The following is an 8093-nucleotide window of genomic DNA, read 5'->3' as shown; positions in this document are numbered from 1 at the left end:
AAGGAAGGGAGCTTAACCTGAGCATATCTGGATAGTGCTGGATTGTGGATAGCTAATGGATTATTTGCCTTCAGAGAAAAACAACTTTGTTTTGAAGACACATAGAACTTCAAAAATTACTTTCTCTTCTTCATTGTGGCAGCAGGAGGAGGCCAGGGAGGCGGTCACAGAACTGAGATGAAGCTTGGAAAGTTTACCTTGAAACAAAGGCTATCCTAGAAATGAAATTCGAGGTGCAAATTTATACCTGCTTACGCCATAAAGCCTCCATAGACTTTCCTCTAAGATATGGCTGGCTTATTAAAATAGACCCACAAACCTCTCCTAAAGTTTCTGGTAACAGTTTTGATCATGATAACTGGCAGCCAACTTTACAAATAAACAACTTTATGATGGTATAAACTACCATGGATATTTTTAGACTCCCAATCCCTCTAAAAATTAGTCGAGGAAGGTTGTTTAAAAAGAGAAAAGAAAATGCAAACCAAACCTTGGAATGGCTGGTCACCCCTGGAGAGTTAGCTGCAAAGTTAATATTTAAATGATAACACAAAGGAGATGATAAAATGCATGTCTATTAAAGTTTCAATCTGGCTGCAGCATGTTGATATCTTCCAATTAATTTCAAGAATAACTCTCCCTATCGCCCAATCCCTACGACTTCTTCACCTTAAAGGCTCCAGAGATGATGGACAGGGGTGGCAAGTGCTACAGCCAGCCCTTCCTCTGGAGGGTGGCCAGGGAAAGGAAGGGAAAGGCTGGTTGAACGGGTTTTTCTGCCAAATTCACACTTACAGCTTTACTGGAAATTAAAACACGGTTGCTAATGAGACGATGAGAAATGAGATGTTTCTGGGCAACTGCAAAAAATATACATATTGAGGTAATATATTGGAACCTAGCCGGATTGAGCTGGATCAGCTCCGCAGGAATATCACTAGAATGGTGCTCTTATCTGAATGTAAGGAATCAGCAAAATTCTTGGAGTGGAGTGGAGGACTCTGCATGCTGGACTCTCGTTGAAGTGGGTTGCCTTTGAGGGAAAGGTATGGTCCTCCTTTGTTCTAGCAAACAAGGTTGGAGGTGGACTCCTAAAGAAACGGCACCTCCATTGGCATCTATGGAGTCATTAATGGTGTATTGGTGGCCAGCAGCTGCCAAGCCGATTTCCTTCAAAAGCAGAAATGTTCGGGAACCATCCCATTATAGATTGGGAAGTTCATATAAATCTGAAGTCCACCTCTCTGCCAAGTGCTAGGGCTGTCAGTATTTCCTCCCTTCCATCTATTACCTCCCTCTGATTAGAATCGGAGTGTGTGAGGATAAGAAAACAGACAGAGAGGTAAGTCTGCATGCGTCTAGCAAGGGCATCGGAACCAATAAAAACTCCCAGCTGGAACCACATCCTCCTCCATGGGAGCTGAGGGCCCGTTTGCAAAGGCTAAAAGACTCAGGAGATGAGGGGGTGGAGGTGTAAAAGAAAAAGGTACACCTTAGGCAGAGCGGACACAACGATCTCTTTTGTGAAAAGGGTTCAAATCTGCCGAACTTTATTTGTGCCTCATGTTTTATGCTTCATAAGAAACATATAGTTGGTTTCTTCCCTCGCCAGCAATTGGACAACTTTAAGTTCAAGCTGTTGGTGGTGGCTCTCTGAGTGGGAAATTCTCTGCAGTGATCAAATTCTGCCAGATTCCCAATAAAAGACTACCAGATTAATGATTTTGACTTGTTTTATTCTGCCCCTGAATATTTGAAACACAAGGAAGTCAAATGCGGTGATCTGTCCACAATAGATGTTTCACAGTTCTAACTGAACAGTTTTGGCCTTGGTAGGAGATTTGGCGGCAGCAAAAACTTCACATTAGGAAGAAAAACTGAGAAAGTGAGACAAGGCCCTGGTTTGCAATTGTAGGTAGAAAACCACTTCTTCAGCCTTAATTATCTTAATTCTAAATTGATTTTATCTGAAGGAAGGTGGAGTAAATTGAGGCCACTGCTATGAAATGAAAAAGATAATCATGTTCATGGAGAGGAATAGTGACAAAGATAAGAAGCAAAATTTAAATTGAAAACTACACTGGATTTTCTCTACAGGTATCGGAATAATTTTGCCACACCATTAAAATAGAAGTTGTACCCACACATGCATAGATGCACTAGTTTGATACTTACCTCATCCAAATAGGAAGGCATTAAGTCTGCTATGGCATAGTGCTTTGCAAGCAAAATGTTCAATCCTAGTCTTTCCGGGCAGTGCAGAAAAAGTGCTTCCCACTCCCAAGTACTTCCCAACCCTTTAGTAAAAAGGTTTTGGACTCTGGGCTTAGAATCCAATTGTCAGGCATTCATGTTATATAGGAGAGTACATAAGCATGTAAGCATAAAGTTTCTCTCCCTCCACCCCCATGAATTGATAAACCTTGGGTTCCAAGCTGATAAAAGTAAATAAGTTCTTCTTGCTTGTGTGAAGGTCTCCTGTTGTACTCCTAATTGTAAAAGAACTTATTTACAACTTTTTAAGTCTTGGACTCTACAAAAGGCTAAGAGGACTTCGGTAAATAAAATTTATAATAGTGCACTCTAGATTCTTGATAGTTACAGTTACAGTTGCTATTGATACAACAATACAACAATACAACTTAAGGTGAGGGGTTTGTTGTGTCCAGTTCTTTCCAGCCTCCTCAAAAATCACTTCAAATTCACAAACTTAAGAAGCCATTGGGTCATTATTTTGATCATCTGATCAAATCTGAAATCACTGAATTTTCTAAAATTGGGCATATGTTATTCATTCAGATTAAAATACTTATGCAGTAAATTCCCACCATAATCAGCCCTGCAAATGAATTCATCTTAGCAAATAAACTTCCTATTTGGATCTTTTCCTGCATTATTGAAGGCAGCTAAACTAAAAGTACTGAGAGGCCAAAGTCAATATGCAAAACAGGAAAGAAAGAAAAATTTGGAATATTGGCTTTCAGTAATTCTTTGTCATTTATGTCTTACTATTTCACCTTGCTAAATTAATAACAACAATACTTAAAAAAAAAAAAACTTCACAGCCTAGTCTCACAAACTGAAATGAAGGCTCATATAGTTCCATGAGACACCTCCTATAAACTCAGAACTTCCTGGTCCAAAGGCTAATTAATAGCCTTCAAAAAGAGTTAACAAAATCCTTGATGGGACTTTTATCTTCATAAGGAATATATGATTATATTTGGAAATCACTAAAATTAATTTCCATGGGTTTAATTTTCAATAGAGTCCCATACTTCAAAGGAACCTACTGGGCTGAGGATATGGTGAAACAGGAACACTCTCTTCACCTGAAAATATTCTTTGCACAACTCACTTGTGGTTTATAGTAACTTTCAGCTCTCACTGTAATTGTTTAGTAATAATGAAGAAAGGCTTTATGTCATCACAAGGATAGCTTTAAAGACACTACAAATTACTGGTTTAGAAATAGCCGCAAGACCACCACTGGCCTTACTCCCTTTACATTTATTAGATATGGAAGGATAAAATAAAGGAAGGGTGGAACAAAGGGATGAGAAACAGCATTTATTCTAAAGTCAAAGAAATGGGAAGAAAATGGGGCTTCTCCACTCTTTCCATCTCACCTATTCATATTAAAGTCTGGAGTCTTGCATTTTAAGAGGAATTAAAAGAGCTTCACCTCCACAGCAAGTGAGTTGAAGTTTCTTCCACAATAGGCCTCTCTGGGGGAAAGGCCCCTTGTAGGAAGAAGATTGCATGGATAGAAAGTCCAGAACCAGAGATACCACCAGGGTTTGTAAGGAAAATGAAGAGGTCAGCTAAGAGGTTAAATCATTGGAAGAGAGGGAAAGATGGGGAAGAGAAGGACTGCTGCACCACAATAAATGAACTCAATAAATTTTTACTGCCAACAATGAGATTTTTCCAATTTAAGAGTCATTAACCCCAGCCAACGAAGAGCCCCAATCAGATAGATTTGGCTAATTAAATTGGTGGAAATTGGCAGTATTATATTTCTGATATTCAACTGGGTTTGATGCTAAAAATTTGGGAGACCTAAAAACAGCTTAGCAAGAGATAGAAAGGGGGTCTATAGATTTAGAAAATAGATGTTTGATCTGCAACAGACAAATTTTGGTATAAAAAAATTCCCTATTGATCATGTTGGATCAGATCTGTGGTCTATCATCCTATATAGCTGTTAAGTGGGGAGGAGTGAAGCATTAAGAGTTTCATGCTAATCTCGCTACAAAACTTGCTCTCTGATATACATTAGTGAGTTTTTCTTTGTGCTATCTTTGATATCCCTTCCCAAGTACAGGAAGCGAGATATATAAATTAAAGGAAAGGCTTGTATTTATTACATGAGCAGGAAGACAAGCCTTTTAGATACACAGAACTGTTCACTTCAATGAATCTTATGGAACTGGCAGACTGGCATATGTTTATACTAAAAACATTTTGTACTTTTAATTGAAATAACGTTGTGGATAATAGGTGGGGACATGTACAAAGATATCAGAGACAGTTATACTTTAAAACAAAGGCGGTTTTTAAATGTATGCACGTGGAAGTAGGCATACATAAACAGAAGTTATACATTTCATATAAATTCCAAATCCACATGGCAAATAGTTTCCATAGGAATTTCATGGTGGAGAAGAAGAACAGGGAGAGGAGGAAAAGAATAAAAGGAGGAGAGTGAGGAAGCAGAAGGATTTAATGGCAAACTAATTACTCCAGCTTTTGATTCCGGCAGTTCTCATGTGCGACCCTCTCCCACCACCGTTACCCATATACATTATTTTTCCTATTTATTTCCGTGGAAGCGTCCTTATCGTCCTTATCGATACATTCTCACATACCAAATTCCTCATTTAAAAACGACGTCTAATTCCTCAGAGTGGGGTGCCACCGAATTCGGTAATATTTATTCCCGGGTAAGAGGATCGTAGGAAAAGAAACAAACCCCCTAAATGTCAGAAGCGGCGTTTTTTAAAAGGCGAAGAAAGGAGCTAGATCGACCTGTTCCTTAAGCGGGTCGCCGGCTCCCCTTTGGCTCAGCGCGGGCGTTCTTATGCAAAGCGTGGAGAATGCATCAGGTTCCTTGCACCTGCAAAGCCCCGCTGTCTTGATCTTTGTTAACAAGCAGCTTCAGGGTATAAAGCAATAAACCTGCCAAATCTACCTGTACGCTAGTTACACCCTACAAAATAAAACGTCTTAGGAAAACTCTTGGAGACAACTGTACTTAACGTCTCTCCCCCGAACACGCTGCAGCCCGACCCCCCTTCTATACTTTCACGCTTTTTCCTCCTATAGAAGTCGGTACATTTTTAAAAGTTATTGTAGATTTGTAAAGGTACGGCTCGAGTTACCCCCTTCTCCGTGTTAAGAGTGGAACCCTTGTTAAAAAAAAAAAAGGAAAAAGAAAAAAAAGGCGAAGACAAGGCAAGGCGCTCAGAACTGCATTCAGAGTTACTGAACCGACCCCAGAAGCTCGAGGAGTTAAACGGCGAGAAAGAAAAGCAGTGGGTTGAAGAAGGGGGAGGGGGAGGGGGGAATCCATACACTCTGAAAAAGACACGCCGCCGTTGGTTGTCCTGCGGACAAAATGTCCTGCAACCGAGTCAGGACCTTGCTTTGCCAACTACAATTCACACCGAACCCTGTTTACACAACCAGAGTGCAAAAGTACAGCTTTTTTTTTTTTTTTTTTTTTTTAGAGCTTTGCTTTTAAGACTTGTGTTGGTCAGCAAAATATAAGACCAGAAAAGAGAACGAGAGGGAAGAAAAAAAAGGGACCTGCCCTTTATAACGCGGTGTTTTACATGGGGGGTGGGGTGGGGGGAATAATTTATCTACAAAGTGGTAGCATGCATTTTCTTGACCTGAACATTTTCTCTCCTCCTCTCCGTTTTTCAGAACTATTCTACAATATTGCGAGCCCCCCTTTCCTTCCGTCTTCGGTTTTCTCTGGCTTTCTCCAACGCTCCATTTTCCTACCTGGCTCGTCTGTAAATCGCCAAAGATCCTAAATTCTTTTAGCCTTAGTGGACGCCAGATTAAAACAAAGCCGAACAAAATAACTCCGGGGCTGACGGCTGACTTGTCCTGAAAGAGATCGCCAGAGATCCAGTGCAGAGTCGGTCCCCAGCTCCTGTCTTTTTCCAGTCCATATTTGCGAGAGATGTGGCAATACCACCTGGCTGTTCAGCTATAAATCTCCTTGCAAATAATAAATGGATTAATAATAACAAGGTATGAAGTTCTTTTTATAGAAAAAATGGGAGAGAATTGAAACTAAATGCGGCAGTTAGACAACCATTTTGATAAGAGGATAATTGAGGCGACACTGGTGTATAATTAGAGGATAATTTATGCTATATCCACTTTTATTTCACCTCCCAAAATAAACCCAGTCCATAATCATTACAGGCAAATTGTTCTGAATTTTATAGCTGCAATTTGAACAAAGTAGTGCAGTTAATCATGGGAGATTTTCCCCCTCTTTTTTGTGTGTGTATTCCTGATTAGAAGTCTAATTGCCTCCTTTCGGAAAGTAAAAATAACTGCAAAGTGACTCTATTTTTATCATTAACAATGTTGACAATAAAATAAAATCAACTGGAATTGTAATCGAAAGGCAAACTTAGGGCGAAGGCACTTTTCCTCGGGTAGTTTATATTGCAATCAAGATTTGCCAAACCACTAACCGCATGTCTCATTTGCATATATTTGAAAGTATTACAGGAGCTTCTGTTTTCAATAGGGGAAAAATGTATTACTGGCAGATCTCTAAGGATTCGCCTTCGGATCAAGATGCTTAAATATAAAAGCTATTGTGCAGATGAAGGAGAACCCTCCAACATTTGAGGTCCTTTTTATTGAACGCTTCCCGTGACGACTTGTTCTTGAAACACCCCACTTCACGTTATCAATTTTGTGTAAAATTAGGGCTACTACGGTGCAATGGCCACATTAATCGTATAAAGGTCACTGTGCTTTGCTTCTGGAAAGGACATAGTATATGCTATTGCGGGTTGTAATGCACACGCATAAGGTGAGGTATAACGGAATGGCAGAGTGATACCTGAGGATGGAAGTGTACCTGTACACAGACATACTCAGGCAAATACATGGAAGGGCAAATCGTGGTATATTTACTGAATAGGAACCCGATTTTCTAGGCGAGAGTGCTGTTTGAGAGCGTAGCTTTGTTGCGGTGATGGTGCGGTGAAACAGCCACACGCGCGCGGACACGCACGCACGCACGCACACATACACACACATAGAGACTATTGGTTGGTTAGCTGGCTGGTTGGCTGGCTGCTTCTAGCTGGCTCAAAGCTTTGAAGTTGTACAGAAGGTGGGCTGGCGCAGACGCCAGTAGAAGTGCCCGGGCTTGGTGACGTCAGGGGTTGAGTGACCAATGAGGAGCCGCTGCCCTTTGGAGACAAACCATTCGACTTGGGCGTTTATTTATTTATTTATTTGGAGGGTGTGTGAGCTCGAGCGCGCGCGCATGTTGCATTCCGTTTTCCCTCCCTCCCGTTTTCTTGCCTGAAGCCTATAAACCGAAGCTCAACTTTAAGAGAATAAATCCATCTTTAAAAAGAAGAAAGAAAAGAAAAGAAGTATCTGCCTTAAACTCCACCAGCTTTAAGCACAGAGATTCAAGGACGTAGAAACAGACCCCCAAATCAGAAAAGAACCAGGGCGACGGAGGGAGAGAGGAGGGGAAACCCCAAGTTGCTGGCTAGAGGGCAAGAGAGGAGAGGAGGGAAGCCCCAGGAAAGAGGACTTGGCAGCGCGTCCCTCTCTTCCTGCTCCCTCCTTCCCAGCTTCCCTTCCTCTCCCTCTCCTTCTTTCTCTCCCTCCTCAGCGCCTCGCACACGCCTCCCCTCCGCCCCTCCCTCAGTTAACAAGGCCCCTCTCCCCCTATTGCTCTCGCACGCGCTCTCCTTTCTCCCACCTCAACCCCCCCACCCAAGATACACACACACACACACACACACACACACACACTCGCCAAAAGAGGGGGGGGAGAGAGAAAGGAAAAAAAGGAGGGAAAGGGGGGGGAAATA

Source organism: Notechis scutatus, chromosome Z (assembly GCF_049901735.1).
Source record: "Notechis scutatus isolate UNSWTSFEM ecotype Mainland chromosome Z, rNotScu1.2, whole genome shotgun sequence".
Taxonomy (NCBI): domain Eukaryota; kingdom Metazoa; phylum Chordata; class Lepidosauria; order Squamata; family Elapidae; genus Notechis; species Notechis scutatus.
This window is presented reverse-complemented; position numbering follows the sequence as displayed.